We start from the raw sequence: 17186 nt of genomic DNA on the forward strand, positions 1-17186 counted from the left end.
TTGAAGAGATCAGGAAGGATTTCACTAAGCCTTAAAGAAATAGAAGGATTTTGAAAGCAAGAGATGAATAGGAAGTACATGAATGCAAAGAGTTTTAGTAAGATATCTTATCATTTCTACTCACTGGAGAAGCAATGTAGTGTTGTGGATGGCGCTGGCTTTGAAGTCAGGAAGATCTGGGTTCATGTCCCACCTGTATGTGTGATAGTTGGACAAATCAATTAATCTCTCAGTGCTCTTGGCAACTCTTTAAGACCTTAATATTCAGAGAGTGTACTGACCTACATTGATAGAAGAAGTTTCCTCTATCAGTGAACTCACTATCCCAGATTACCTCCACCTACAGATAATTATACTGTGGAGTATTTAATATAATAACAAAACTTTAAAGTTAGAAAATCCTTCAGAGGTCACCTAGTTCAGTTAAACTTTATGTTCCATGAGTTACTTAAACAGAATTAACAGCCCTATAGGTGACTTCTGTCATCCATTTTTGATTGGCATAACAGGAAAAAAGAACAGTAAACTTTTGCATCAAGTAAATCATCGTTTTGTGGATATTTTTACACATGTTTCTTTTGCTTATTTTAACATGGATTCAGATTTATAATGAAAATATACATTTTCAAAAACCCTATATTTTGGTGTGACTTGCATTTTGGACTTATTCAAAACTAATGCTTTGTGACCCAGTAGCATACACCTCAACTAGACCTAAGTTCTTCTAGACAAAGGAGGATCTTTAAGGATCTTTTCTAGAGAAAAAGAGATTAAGTAAACATCTTAATGCAAATAACACAAAAGAAAAATCTGTTTATTAAAGAAGCACGTTCTATTCCCTTTTGCTTTCCCTACTAAAGAGCCTTTGGTATTTTGTTTTCCATCTATTCCTTTGGGCAGAATATAGGAGTTAGTCTTACAGGTTAGTTTGTGAGAAAGTTGCAGCCTCTACCTATTTTCATTATTTGTTGCTTAGTTCCTTCATTTTTGTTTTAAACTTGTCCAATCAGCGGCTGCAAAACCCAGTCACATTCTTTTTGTTGACAGGTTGCCAGGTTACATCCAGAGGACAAAGAGCTTAGATTCCTGTTACCCAGGCAGTATCAAATGCTAATATTCTAAAGTCTTAAGAGAGAGGAGATTTCTGTCTTTGAACTGGGTAGTTTTGTTCCTATCTCTCACCAACTGTACCAGGACCTGGTATGTTATGGCAAAGGGCTGAGGCTGAAAGGTAAGAGAGACAACGGCACAAGCCAAAATTATCAGAATGAGTTATTTTTGTGTTGTCTTTGTCTCCTTCAGTTTTAAATTTTTCTTTGAACTAAAAAGAGATTAGTTTTGTTCCTAGTAAATTCTAGCACCTGATCTTGTCATTTGATAACCATTTAATCCTTAATATTTCTTTGAGATAGACAAGAAAAGCAAAGTAAAGTAATTAGCCAGTAAGCCAAAATCTTAAATAAAATTATGTAAAAAAAAATCCAGTCACTTCATTGTTTGATGCTGGTAATGTGAGCCATTCTTAAATTTAATTAATTTAATTAAAAAATTAAATACTAATGCATAAAATGGAGAAACAATTTTTATGCTGAGAGATAAACTTTTATCATATTCCTTGGATGGGGGGAAGACTATAAATTGAGATTTTTTTGTTTTTAATTTTTTATTAATTAATTTTGATTTATCAACAATCACTTTCATAAGCTTTTGAGTTTTAAATTTTTCTCCCTCTCCCTCCCCTGCTCCCTCCCCAAGAATGGTGCTCAATCTGATATAGGAGAATGTTTTTGACAGATGTTTATAAACTATTTTATCTGTGAAAGAAAAGGTACTATCAGGACCAAATGTACTCACTGATAATTTTTTAAATGATTTGATAGTCTTATTTATGAATTTCTTGTTCTACATCATTATGTTTTTAGTATTTGCACCTGGAGCAATCATAAAAAACAAATGTGCAGATTGATACCTCCTTTAACTCTATTCTTTTGGGGTTATGATGGACTAAGTCAGGAAATACATGCTTTCACCACTTATTGTATGCATATACTCACTTCTCCAGTACTCTGATGCCAGAAAGATTTTGGAGTTGGCCAGAGCCAAAGAGACAAAAAGTTTAAAATTTCTTCTCAAGCAAGATAACCTTAGTAATAGAGAAGTATTTTCAAATATGCTGTATATGACTTGAGGTTGATAAGACCTCAAATTTCTGTTAGACAAGAGATGTTTCATGTGCAGTATACATGTAAATACACATTTTATGAATAAGCATGTATGTAGAGTGTTGCATATCAACAAGTTAGTTTCTCTAAATAAGAACAAATAAATAAATCCTTTATAAAAATTTGGAGCAAAATAAAATATCTTCCCATTCTTATAACCCTAGATGTAATTCATAAACAAACAAAAAATCAGTACTTTGAAATTTTTGCTAGCCTGTCATTATAATGAAGTAGCAGATTTCAGTGTTTTTCATGGTTTAAAGAAAAATAAATTCTTATATTCCTATAGTATTCTACAGCTAAAATGCTCATATTATTTCATTTTATCCCACAACAAACCTATGAGGTAGGCAAATAGATTTGTTATAACCATTTCAACATGAGGAAATTAAGGATCATAGAAGTTATATGACTTGCTCAAGATCAAACGATTAGTAAAAAGTCAGGACTAGAATCTAGGTCCTTTGACTCCTAGCAGCTATTCTTTTCACTGTACTGTTTCACAGTATTGTTTCTATGCATCGTATTTTCTAGCTTCTTTATAGAAAGTATAACCCTTCCAGAATGCCAAGGGATTTGGCATTTCTGAGGGACTGACTGCTGCAATCACCTCTCTGAAGGTTAAAAACTACACAGTCATGAAAATACATATAAAAGCATTTTCTCAACCATATGCAAATAGAAATTCAATTTATATATATATATATACATAAATTTTATTATACATATATATCTATATACATATGCCTTAAGTTGACTTTTAATGAAATACAAACCAAATTTGTTTTTTTCCAGTGGACTTTCCATCTCAAAGTACATTAAAAAGCAACATCAGAGAGAGCAGCCGTACAGACTCAAATAAATATCCTACCTGACTGGGTACAATTCCTTTCATAAGCTCTGTAACTCCACTTTCTTATCAATCTCTAAAATTTCAGTCAATTATCCAAGCTGTTTAGAAGGAGTTGCTTCTTCACGAGGGAAGGGATAATAACAACTAACTATTTTTGCATTAAATGTGACCAAAACAGTCAAGCCATAGGACCCAACTTCAATGGAAGGTTACCTTACAAATGGTGAAGGAAGTTTAAGGGTGGTGCAGGGAGAAGACCCAAAAATTGTTTGATGCACAGTTTTGATGTTTGGGAATGCAATGTTTGGGGCTTAATAAGATTTGGGCCATTTAATATGAAGTAATTTTCCCCACCATTTTCATGCATGAGAAAAGGCTCCTTGGCTTAATCATGGCAGGCAGGGTCATCAAGGGAAGAATACCAGGACAGTGACTTCAAACTAGGGCATCAGCCAAGACCTTCAAAATTTGAAAAGTATCACCCAATAAAACCAGGGTAGTAGCCAAAACCTATGAACCATGACAGAGAAGAGAAGAGTAAAGAGGGCAGCAGGTATATTGCCAGAGCTTTGAGTGTGATGGTCTTCAGGTTATAGCGGGAAGAGAAAGTCCATGATTGCCCAGTGAAAGGCAATATATATACCTCTGTACTTGGTATAGTTACCAGAAGCTATCACCATTCCACCCAGATTTATTGTATTTAACCCCAAAAAATGAGGCCATGCTCTGAAAGCACTATCTTCTCCCCTCCTTCCCTTCTTACATTACTTCTCACATTTTCTCTCACTAGCTCTTCCTCCATTCCTGTCTTGAATGAACAGGTAGTCCTTTTCCTTATTAAGGCAAACCTCTTTGCATTCACTCTTTATCCCATTCTCTAATATTCAGCAGATTGCCCCCACCATTATTCCCACTCTCTAACCTTCAGTACTTCCCTCTCTGCTGTCTTCTTCTCTCCTGCCTACAATCACACCCATATCTTTCCTATCCTTACAGAACTTTCCCTTAATCACCACTAACTACCATTTTCTATCTCTCTTCCTCACTCTTAGCAAAAATTACCTGAGAAAGCTACCTACATCTGGAGACTTTTTACCCCCTCCATCATTTCTAAACTCTCTACAAGTTAGGTTCCAGCCTTACTCAACTGATACTGCTCTCTCCAAATTTATCATGAATCTCTTATTTCCCTAATCTAATGGTCTTTTCTCAGTTCTCATCCTTCTTGACCTCTCAGTGGCCTTCAACACTGTCAATCATCCTTTCCTCTCTAGATTTCTATGACTCTGCTTTCTCCTGTTTCAATTGTGTATTTATTCTATCTGTTTAACTATTCATTCTCAGCATTCTTTGCTGGGTCTTCATCCATACATTATTCACTTATTGTCAGTTTTCCCCTAAGATTGTACTGGGCCTTCTCCTCCTCCACCACTATACTATCTCACTCAGTTATTTCATCAATTCTCATGTGTTGGTTTAATTATTAACTTTATGTAGATGATTCCCAGATCACCAGCTGCCTCTTGGATATCTTGAATTGAGTGTCCAGTAGGCATTTAACTCAATAGGTACAAAACTGACCAGATTGTCTTTCCTTTAAATTCTCCAGTCTTCCAAACTTTCCAGCTGCTATTGATAGTGTCATCATCATCTTGGTCACTCAGGTCTACAGCCTTGATGTCATCCTTCACTGCTCATTCACATTCACTCCACATATCTAATTAATTGTCAAATCTTGTCATTTCTGCTTTTATAACGTCTTTCATAAATATCCTCTTCTTTCATATAGCTATACCCCTCTTTCAGGACCTCACCACCTCTTACCTACAATATCCTTCTAACTGGTCTCTCTGCCTGAAGTCTCCTCTCACTCCTATCCATCTTCCATCCACCTGCAAGAATGAACATTCTAAGGCATACATTTGACCGTATCACTTTCCTATTTAATAAACCTCAGTGGCTCTCTATTGTAGGGATAAAGTTTAAAATGCTTTATTTGACATTTAAAGACCTTCACAGTCTGACTCCTTTCTACTTTTCCAGTCGTTTTTATACTTTACTCTCCTCCAAGCACTTTACAATCCTGCTACACTGTCCTGCTTGCTGTTCCTCACATGAAACTTGTTAAAAGGTGCAGGAAGTTTTGTCTTATGATTTCTTGAAATACGGTCTCTAGGTTTTTATTGTGTCATAGTTTCATGGAGTCCAATTATTCCTAAACTACCTCTCTTTAATCTGTTTCCCAGTTCTGTTTTTTTTTTCATTGTATGTGTCTTACATCTTTATTTATTTATTTATTTATTTTTAGTTTTTTGACTTTGTTCTAATCCTATTGTCTCATGGAATCACCAAGTTTGAGTTGCTCTGTTCTCTCTTTCAGAGTCCACTATCTGAACAAGTTTTACCTTCTTTTCTATTTTTCCCTGCATATATCTCATTTCTAACTTTATTTTTTCAAGTGTTTGCTTCATTTTACTTAGCTACTCTCAGAGATTGTACAGTAAAGCCATTTTTCCTTTGAGGCTCTGCTTTATATATTCTTAAGTTATTCTGTCTGGGTTTATCTCCTTGGCTTCTCTCAACACATGGAAATTCTTGTTTATTCATGTTTTCAACTTTAGTTCTTGGATTTTGACTTCATGATAGGTCTAGTCTCTGGTACTTTGGTATTTGATCTTGGTTGGTACTGCTCCCATGCACTCTTTTTTTTTTTTGTGAGGCAATTGGGGTAAAGTGACTTGCCCAGAGTCACATAGCTAGGAAGTGTTATGTGTCTGAGGCCGGATTTGAACTCAGGTCCTCCTGACTCCAGGGCCAGTACTCTATCCACTATACCACCTAGCTGCCCTCTCCCATGCACTCTTGTTGCCACTGTCATTCTGGACTGTGTGGCTGTTACTAGACACTACTAGATCTGCCTTGATACCCGTCTTCTGATTCAGTGTCTTGATGGTACTATACAGGTGCTGATCTTAGCCTATCTCTTTCTCTTCCTTTCACAATCCCCAAATAATTAGCTGTTCTACCCATTGCTCTTTCCCTAAAAAGTCCCAGTTAGATGTTGAACATGGCACTGATCCCTGACCTGTGAGCACCACCCTCCTTCCCCCAATAACATTTAGGTGATCAAAGACTGAGTTGGTCCTATCTCCATAGTTCATGGGTAGGCCCTGTCTCCCTGCACAGTGACCTGTGGGGACAATCAGTATGCTGGAATCTGGTTTCAGGTATTTATTAGTGTAGCTCTGGCTGCCTCATGACCCCTTCCACCCCTGACCTTGGGAGTGTCCTTGTTCAGAGAACCTGCTGATTTTAGGACCATTTACTGTGGCTCTTACTAGCTTCCCTAGCACATCCCCTCTCCTGTAACATGCCAACTTTCTATTTGCTTACTGGAGATTGGGTTGGCTTCCCTGGTATGACCACTTTCCTAGCCTCTGTTGACTTTTGGATGTGCTTTTCTGCAGTTCTGGACTAGATGACAAAGCTTACTTCTACTTCTCTTGGTTTTCTTTGTCATTGGCCTGGTCCTTTGCAGTTATTTTCTTGATCTGCCAACATAGCTGATTATTTACTCAAGCCACTAATTAAATTTATTCACATGCATTCAGTATTCATAGTTCATTGCTCATGAACCATAGCTGTCTCATTGTAATGGAAACATCACATTTCAAAAAATTAATTGATATATTTTGTTTTTATGTCTTCTTTTTTCAATATATCTCTTCCTCTCTCTCTCCCGAAACAACATTCTCATTAAAAATAATTAAAAGAGAGAGAGAGAAAGAAAGAGACACATAGACACACAGAGACAGAGATGAAGACAGAGAGACAGAAACAGAGATAGAAACAGACAGAGAAACAGTTTGACAAAACTTATCAATATATCAACAAAATGTGACATTATGTGTGAGTTTCATACTCACAGATGCCTGCTTCTTCAAAAAAAGAAGAGATGCATACTTGTATCTCTTCTTTGGAGCTACTTCCCAAAACTGATTTCTATTCATTGTTTTTTTCATCGACATTGTTGTAATTGTTATGTATATGTTGTTTTTTTTTGGTTCTGCTTCCTTTGCTTTGTATCAGTTCATATGAGTTTTCTCATGCTTCTCTGTATTCTTGATATTCATCTTTTCTTATAATTTCTATTACTTTCATTTACCGAAGTTTAACCAACTCCCCGTTAATGGGATTATACCTTGTTTCTAATGCTTCGTCATACCAAAAATTGCTACTATAAACATTTGGGTGTATATGGATCTTTAGTTGTACAATATCTTTGATCTCCCTGGAGGATATGCCTTAGAAGCCTAATCCTTGGATGAAGGGATATGTCCATTAGGTATGTATTTTTTGAGTGAGATTCCTGAATTAATTACCATTTTATTGCAATTTAAACTGTCGAATATTTTAAATTACTTATAATTTCTCTGTCCTATCACAAAATCTGTTTTTATAGGTACCATATGATACTATAAAATAAGGATATTAATGGAAATTAAGATGCTGGTATTTTTTTCTTGACAAATTCTGGAGTACTGTTTATATTAAATAGTCCAACATTAAGAGAAGAATATTATTACAAATTTTAAAAGGAGGTATAGCTATTGCTCACAAACACTTTGGAAGAGTTGTCTGACTATATCTAAAGTTTCTGGGTGAGTTGAAAGAAGGATTCTGCTCAACAATGGGGTGTATATAAGGAATAGATTAAAATGAACACTAGCAGTTAAGAATGTGTGGGAAAGATACCAAGTGATAACTAAGTGTTTGGTTCTTTAACTATTTCTCTAAATAGTACCATCTTTTCATAAGAGATTTCAGCAATACTTGTGAATTTTAATAATCATTTTAAAAAGTAAAGTAGAAAAGTAGGTTAATATCTCTCTCAATTAATCATGCCAAGTGACTTTTTATTCTGTTTAACTATAAACATGACATCACAGTTTTCTTGGTATCATAGCAACCTATCCTTTAACAGAAAATTCAAAGAAATGATGATCATCTCAAGTGCTGGATTGTAAAACCTAATTTTACAAAGTGATAGCAGTGTTACAGAGAAACTGTTCTAAATTAAGAGAATAAAATGAAAGCAGGAGGGGAAATATAGTAAATAGGTAAAAATAGATTTCATTAAGAAGTACAAAAACATAAAGAAGTGAGGAGAAGATATAAAAGTATGAAGGGGAAATCACAGAAGATTTCAGAATTACAATAACACTGACCATTCTTCCATGTTTGGAATATATCCACCTCTTGGAATCCTTTGTTTCCTTAAAGGGTCAGTTCAGGAGCAATCTCTTGAGACTGAAAGAAACAAGAAAGCATTCCTAAAGATTACAAAGTCTGAGGCAAATAACTAAAGATCTTAGGGGCACAGGTGGTATTTTCATCACTAATGCCTATCAGATATTAAAAAGACTTAAAAGAGAAAGGTTGATTTGGTAAGTGTTCAAATCATTAAGATGAATTTAAAAAATGGGATTTGGATTTCTAGACCACAGTGTTGGAATGAATGGCTTCTGAATATGGATGAAGTGCATCTAACCATGGCTGATAAGAATATATTTTCCTGGAGTCTTGCAAGTCTAATCAGAAGGATTTCAACAGAAAAGGGCAAAGGAGAAAACTGCCTAGAAGTTAAGAAAAAAAGCAACTAACTCATAAATCCACATAAGACAAAATCCAAGAAAGGGACCAGTGATAAAACTAATGGTATCAAATGTCAAATGTACAAGGTATGAGTAACAAGGAATACAGAAATAATAAGAAAACAGCTACAAAATAATACATATAATCAGTTTCCTTTTCTGCTGCTATGTGTAAAGTAAGACAGTGGCACAGGTTGTGGATAATCCAACAATTCAATCTAACAATTTTCTGTTACTCTTGGTCCTGATTAGATAAAGCCAGGTGATCTCCTACTTTACTGAGATGATGTAGGACATCTATCATGAATGTCTTCATCATCTTTTCTCTATACATCAAAACCTTCTTGTCTTTACCAATCTTTCTGCTTCTCTCCTGTCAGAGCAGAAGAAATGGTTCTCTTCCTTTCCAAGGTTAATTCTTCTACCATTTTACCCTTGATTTTATCCTATCCCCTGAGACTTGGCTCCATAGATTGTTCTCTCTCACACATCTTGAATCACTTGCTCTCCACTGACTCTTTCTCCTCCATCTACAAATACGCTCTACTCTACTCTAATCTCAAATCTTCCCTCTATCTGACTCTAGCTATTGTTTTATCTCAAGTCCTTCCATTTACCACCAAACTACTAGTAAGGTTAGTCTAAAGTAATTGGTTTACTACACATTCAATAAATCAAATGAGTCAAGCAGCAATTAAATACATGCCAGAAACTGTGCTAGGTGCTTGGTATATAAATAGAAAAGTGAGACATTCAATGCCCTTAAGAATCTTTTTTAAAATTTTTATTGATTTTAAACTTAAATACAAAATAAGAAAAGAAAAAAAGAACACTTCCATGTACACAGCAGAATATAAAGTGAGGATTCAATATGAAACCATGAATTTCCATTTAAGACTGTTGACTTTTTTCAAAAACTATGTAATAAATGCTACACATTGTTTTCAAACTTACCCAGCTTTTCTGCGCTTCCTTCTATGTTTTCTTTTTTTCTCTATTGTGCACTTTTTATTTTTTTCTTTCTCCCCTTTCCCCACCCTAGAGAAGGCTACATAAACACAAATATATTTGTATAAATGTGCACACATATATGCATATATACATTCATACACATACACACATAAATATAGACACACATATACATATATACAAGACCATACTATATATACTTCTATTTATGAGTTCTTTCTCTGGAGGTGCATAGCATCTTCTTTCTTAGGTCCAAGTCTTTCCGTATTTTTCTAAAATCAATTAGCTAATCATTTCTTTTAGGGCAGTAGTATTCCATCACAATCATATAACATAACTTGTTTATCCATTCCCCAATTGAAGGGCATCTATCATTTTAACCGATCTGATAGGTGTAAGATGATATCTCAAAGTTGTTTTAATTTGTATTTTTCTCATCAATAATGATTTAGAGCATTTTTTCATATAACCATATATGGTTTTGATTTCTTTATCAAAAAACTGCCTGTTCATATCCTTGATCATTTACCAATTGGGGAATGACTCATATTCTTATAAATTTAACAAAGTTCTTTGTATGTTTGAGAAATGAGACTTTTATCTGAGAGATTGCCTATGAAAATTTCCCCCCTCCCAGTTTTCTGCTTTTGTTCTAATCTTGACTACATTGATTTTGTTTATACAAGAACTTTAAAATTTAATATAATCAAATTTATCTACTTTATACCTCAATGCTCTCTATCTCTTGTTTATTCATAAATTGTCCTCTTGTCCATGAGTCTGATAGGTAATGTGTTCCATGTTCTTCTGATTTCCTTGTTATATCTTTGTTTATATCTAGGTCATGTATCCATTTTGACCTTATCTTGGTATTAGACCAATATCAAGATATTGGTCTATGTCCAATTTCTGTCAGACTGCTTTCTAGTTTTCCCAACAATTTTTTTTTTACCAAATAGTGAATTCTTATCCCCAAAACTCAAGTCTTTACATTTGTCAAACCCAAGGTTATTATAATCCTTTATTGCTGTGTATTGTATATCTACTCTGTTCCACTGATACACCTTTCTATTTCTTAGCCAGTACCAGATAGTTTTGATATTTGTTGCCTTATAATAGTTTGAGGTCTGGTACTGCTGAACTTCCTTCCTTTACATTTTTTCATTAGTTTCTTTGAAATTCTTGACCTTTGTTCTTCCAAATGAATTTTGTTACTATTTTATCTAACTCAGTAAAATTTTTTTTTTAGTAATTCAATTGGGTTGGCATTGAATAAATAGGTAAAATTGTCACTTTTATTATATTGGCTTTGCCAACTATGAACAATTAATATTTCTCCAATTATTTAAATCTGATTTTATTTGTATAAAGACTATTTTATAATTATGTTCATGTAGTTCCTGGGTCTGTTTTGGCAGATATACCCTCAGGTATGTTATACCACCTACAGTTATTTTAAATAGGTTATCTTTTGCTATCTCTTCTTGCAGGGTTTTGTTGGTGATATATAAAAATGCTGATAATTTATGTCGATTTATTTTACATACTACTAATTTGCTAAAATTGCTCACTGTTTCATTAATTTTTTAGAAGAATATTTAGGATTTTCCCAACATATCATCAAATCATCTGCAAAAAGATAGTTTACTTTCTTATTTCGCATTCTGATTCCTTCAATTTTTTTCTTCTTTTATTGCTATTGCTATAAAGCTATATTGCTTCTTTTATTGCTATTCTAAAACAATATTGAATAATACTGATGACACTTAGTGTTGTTTACCTGTTTATCTTTTAAATTAAATATATTTTAGCTTTAATTTTGAGATCATGATTGCTACCCCTGTTTTCTTTAATGTTAGCTGAAGTATAATACATTCTACTCCTGCCCTTTATTTTAATTCTGTGTGTATCTTTCATTTTTATTTGTGTTTCTTCTAAACAACATATCAGATTCTAATTTTTAATCTATTCTGCTGTCCATTTCCATTGTATGGTTAAATTCATTCCATTCACATTCAAAGTTATAGTTATTAATTGTATATTTCTCTCTGTCTTATTTTTCTTCATTTTTTATCCTTCCCACCCTGTTTACCCTGTCCCTCCTCATATATCTAATTTACTTCCTACCACTACCTTGCCCTCTGATTCCTTATTATACCCACCCCTGTACTCCCTCCCTTATCCTCTCCTCTCATGCTCTTCATTCTTAATCTATACACTTTCTATAAGTCCCTCCCTATAAATTTAGAAGATTTAATACCTTTCTAAATGTATATGTTGTTCCCTCTTTAACCCAGTACTGATGAAGATAAGGTTCCAGTACTACCAACCCTCCAACCCCTCTTACTTCTTCTATATCAGTTCTTCCTTCCACACCTCATTTGTATAATTTCTCCCTACACAGTATTTCTCTTGGTTTTTTTTAAGCAACCCATCTTATTCAGCTCAGTCCAAACCCTTCTTTCAAACTACCCAGTTAATAATGACAGTCCTAAGAGTATTGATAATATTTTCACATATAAGACATAAATAGTTTGATCTTATTAAGTGCTTTATATTTAGTCTCTAATGTTTACCATATGTTTCTCCTGAATCTTATATGTCAAATTTTCCATTGAGTTCTGATATTTTTGTCACAAACACTTGAAAGTCTTTCAGTTCATTGAGTGTTCTTTTTTTCATTTAGGATTATACTCAACTTTTCTGGGTAAGAACTCTTTTGCTTTTTGAAATATCATGTTCCAAGACCTATAGTCTTTTAATGTACATGGTGCTGGGTCTTGTGTGGTCCTTATTGTAGCACCGCAGTATTAAAATTTTTTATCTTGTTGTTTGTAGTATTTTTCTCCTTAACCTGGGAGCTTTGAAACTTGGCTATAATTTCATCCTGCGATATCTTTCAGGTGATGACTGGGGGATTTTTTCTCTTTCTACTCTACCCTCTCTTTCTAAAACTTTAGATCAATTTTTCCTTCATAATTTCTTGCAATATTGTATCAAGAATCTTTTTTTTTTGGTCATAACTTTCAGGTAGCCCACAACCATTCTTATATTGTCTCCCCTCAATCTGTTATTCTCCAGATCATTTGCTTTCACATTCTCTTCTATTTTTTCATTATTTTGATTTTGTATTATTTCTTGATGTCTTATAATATCATTATCTTCCACCTTGCCCAATTCTAGTTTTCAAGGAGTTGTTTTCTTCTTTAAGTTTTTGGATCTCTTTTTCCAGTTGCTTAACTTTCTTTTCATAATTTTCTTGGTTTTCTTGTATTGCTCTTATTTTTTCCCTAATTTTTCCTTAGTCTCTCTTTTTTGATTTTTGAAGTCCTTTTTAAGTTCCTCCAAGTTAAATTCCTCCAAGCCCTTTTCAGGCTTGTGACCATTTGATATTTCTCATTTTGGATTAGGAGTGGCTTTTGTTAACTTCACTATCTTCCTCTAAATATGAACCCAGATCTTTTCTATCCTCATAGTAGCTGACTATGGTCAGATTCATTCTCCTTTGCTCACTCATTTTTATTTTTGTTTTGTTTTGTTTTGTTTTGTCTTTAGCAACTTATTATTGCAATCAGCTCCAGTCCTGAGGTGTGGTGAATGGTACCCCAGGCCTCAGGGCCTTCTTACTGTTATTTTCTGAGCCCTATCCAAGGGGCCCAACCTTGCCTCTCCACTCCCAAGGAACAGCTAGAGCCCCCAGCCATGCTGTTTAGCAAAAGCTCTTGCTCCACCATCACCCCTCTCCCTCCTGTGGCTGCAAACTTCACCTCACTCCTGGAACTGAAAGCCAGGACTCATCTCTCCTACAAGTTCCCAGCAAGGTCCCTAACCCTCTTCTACAGAACTCACTAGACATGTGCTCTCTCCTTATTACCCACAGCTGCAGTCCAGGGACCCTGTCTGGTCAATGCAGCTGAGGCTGGTGTCCTGTGACAGTGGAGCATCCTTCAATCTTCCCCTGCTCAGTTGTCTGACCCCCACATTGTCTGGGAGGGGAAAGTACCTGAGGTCAAGGCTTCTTCTCCCCCCAGCGGCCCCCAGGGTTTGCTGTTTGTTGATTCTGCAGAATAGGCCAGAATATGTTTTCACTTCACTCAGGCAGAACCTCTACTTCTGGAAATAGATCTTTCTCAAGGTCCTCTCAAATTGTCTTAGGAGGACAACTGCTTTACCTCAACTTTTTTTTTCTGCCACTCTACATTCAATTTGAAGCCATGTTTTGTTTTTTCCTGTTGGAGAAATTTGGAAAGTCTGAAATTTTTTGACCTACTTTGCCATCTTCCCAGAATCCTCTCACCCTTAAGAATCTTATATTTTGCCCTTTAGAAGCAACATCATCTAGAGAGCTGGATTTTTATTCTCAGAACCCTGTGTTCAAATTTTTCTTCTGACACTTAATTGGCCTTGTGACCCCCAAGCAAATCACTTCCATCTCTGAGTATACTTCACATCTCTCAGTATCTTCCTTTGTAAAATGAGGATTATAGTACCTATTTCATAGGTAGGATCAGATATTTAGATGTGGAAGAGGCCTTAGAGGTCATTTAGTCCAACTACCTCATTTTATATGTAGCACAGGGGATGGTGCTGTTTTCCTTTTCCCTGGTTCTTTCTCTCTGGAGCCTGGCCCATTTATTTCACTTGTGCTCACTCTGAAAAAGGTAGTTTTTCTGAAGGAGTATAGCATACCGCTACAACTCACTTTTAAGGTTTTAGGGGTAACTGTATTGTAGGCGAGGCTGTATATTTCTAACTTATAACTATAGATCCTAAGCCCCAACCAGTGTATTTCACATTTAAACAAAGCAGTCAATATGATACCACTAACTCTTAACCAGGAATTATTTACAAAACCAGAAAGCAAAAATATTAATCGTAACATGTCAAATCATAAACTTGGGTCCTACTTTTCCATTGATGTATGGAATGTTTATGGGGGAGAAGAAACACAAATATGCAGAAATCTTACAGGTAGGTACATGAATAGAAAAACCCATGTGTCTGGGGTAACTCCTAACTCTGGACTGTAGGCCTTAATGTCTTAATCTCCTTAGGGAATAGTCTGTACTATGTGTCACCTGTTGGGTGGGACTGATCCTTTTCTAGGCTTCTTTCCTCTCTTGCTGGGCAAAACAATTTCTCTGCCAGATGCTAATATTGGACACAGAATCATTCTGCTTTTATTCTTTTAGGGTAAGCCAACATCCAAAACACAACTGCTAAGGTTTGCTCCCTTGCTTGGAGAACAGAAATAGTTTTCCTAAATCTGGAATTTGGAGAATTAATTAGGTTAGCTCATTGGAATCTGAGGGGTTTCCCCATCTTAAGCTGCAGAAGGCAATAAAGAACGTAAACAAACTTCTGAGGAGTTTCCACTTTTCAAGCTGTAGGTGGCAGTAAAGGGTAAAGAAGTCCAATCTTTCCTTTCTCCAATCAGCTCTTCACACATCAGAGGATTCTCCTTTCCTCCAATCAGCTCTTTCAAATAGCAGAGCTTTTGTCCAATCACATTAACTCCCAGAAGCATCCAGAAATCCTATCCTCTTTAAATCTTATAATAACAGTAATAGCTAGCATTTATATTGCATTTTAAAGTTTGCAAATTGCTTTATGAATATGATCTCATTTTTTTCTTCACAACAATCCCTAGGTGCTATTATTATACCCATTTTACAGATGAGGAAACAGAAACTTAGAGTGATTAAGTGACTTGCCCAGGATCATAAGGCTCTTAAATGTCTGAGATCAGTTCCCATCAGGAGCTTCAAAACTTGTCTTCCTCAACTCAACAGATCTCAGCTAGGCTTGGGTTAAACCAGCTTCCTCTCAAGAAGAACCCCTTGGTATGAAGTGACTCACTTCTCTCTTGAGGTGAGAAAGAAAAAAAAAAACACATTTCTGTCAGAAACCACAAAATAGGCCATTTGTAATTTTTACAATGAATACAAAGGTCCTATGGTTTTTCCTAGTTAGCAGTCTCAAAGTTCTTTATAGTTTTATGTAAATGAGCTGCTCAGAAGCAAGCAACCTTGGCCATCTGTGCTGAAAAGTAAATGTTTTTCCCTCTGAGGAGCTATGAGGTCCTCTCAATGCATTTCTCTGAGTTACTACTTCCTTTCAGGTCCTCAGAACTTTGTGTCTCTACCCATTGTAACACGGGGCTGCTTTTCTGATTGTTTCTCCCACAAATGTCCATTTTTCTCTCCCTTTCAATAAACAAAATGTCCAAATAAGGAAGAAGCACCTCTCACACAGAGAAGGAAATTGAAGTCGAGAAAGGTATAGTGAACAGTATGTGGTTTATGTAGCTAGGATGACGTGCTAAACCTGGGACTTGGACCTCTCTTGTCTAATTCCAAATCCAGTCTCCTTTTCACATTGTTTCGTGAAAATCAAGAATATGTTACCAAAAAAACCCATATACATGTCATGCTTTTTGTTATGCCTGTGTTTATTGAATTGAATTTTGAGGAATGGGAGGAGTCTAGTTATAATCCTCTACCCTTCTTTGGAAACTACTCTTTTTTTATGATTATCAATTCAGGAGTGTACTGGTACCAATTAGCTCGAACTAATTGTTGGATTTTCACTGTGAGAATTTATACCTCAGAATTCAACAAACAGTGCAAATCAAGTCTTCACTTATTTTGATGGTTGTGTAGACCTAAGAAAACATAAATACAGTTTTAGTAGCATAGATAAAACTTAAAAGTGATTCAGGATAGTACTTTTTTTCAGAGAGCCAATTGTTAAACATTTACCAGAATACAACTGACACACACCTAATTACTTGTACTCTGACCTGATCCTGGGGCAGCTAGGTAGTGTAGTGGATAGAGGGCTAGGCCTGGAGCTAGGAAGACGGGACTTCAAATTGGGCCTCGAACACTTACTAGCTGTGTGACCCTGGGCAAGTCTGCCTGTTTGCCTGTTTCTTCATCTGTAAAATAAGCTGGAGAAGGAAATGGCAAACCACTCCAGTATCTCTGCCAAGAAAACCCCAAATGGGGTCACAAAGAATTGTAAACAACTGAACAACAATAACAACATGGCCTGATCCTGGTCCTCATCATTTTTGATCTCTTTATTATATTTGGTACTAAAAACCACCCCCTTCTTCTTGATACTGCCTCCTATCTTGGCTTGCAAGTCATTTAACCGCTGTGTTTCTCAGGTTTCCATAACTCCATGGGAATTGCTTCCCAGTACACTAGCTGCTGGGGATATAGTGGAAATAAGAGGAGTCTGGAAGGTGGAGACACTCTCAGTGCTCTTGGGGTTACCTGCCAGGCTGTTGCAGTTGGTCGTTAGCTTTCGTTGGTTTATGTTGAAGAAAGCGAACTCTTTCTTCATGGTGCTTGTGTTTATCAATTATGTCTGAGGTGGCAAGATGGAAGCGTGGCTGATGGTGTTTATGTGGGAGGTGAGAAGTGGTGGTGGGGCTTCTATTCCTAAAGACTCCTAAGATCGGAGTCCTAGACTATCTCC

The 17186-nt window shown here is 35.7% G+C and overlaps 1 protein-coding gene across 2 annotated transcripts in view; it reads left to right on the forward strand.

The window, feature by feature from the left end:
- The first annotated feature begins 1148 nt into the window (after window positions 1-1148).
- LOC114052418 (zinc finger protein 474-like) overlaps window positions 1149-17186 on the forward strand; it is a 71514-nt gene continuing 55476 nt past the window's right edge. The window contains exon 1 of one of the 2 annotated variants that reach the window (XM_027875010.1): window positions 1149-1231. The gene's annotated coding sequence lies outside the window, so the exon portion shown is untranslated. The remainder of the gene's footprint in view (window positions 1232-17186) is intronic. The other variant, XM_027875011.1, reaches the window with a different exon arrangement.

This window comes from Vombatus ursinus, unplaced genomic scaffold, assembly GCF_900497805.2.
Source record: "Vombatus ursinus unplaced genomic scaffold, bare-nosed wombat genome assembly UNPS02014807.1, whole genome shotgun sequence".
NCBI classification, from domain to species: Eukaryota; Metazoa; Chordata; class Mammalia; order Diprotodontia; family Vombatidae; genus Vombatus; species Vombatus ursinus.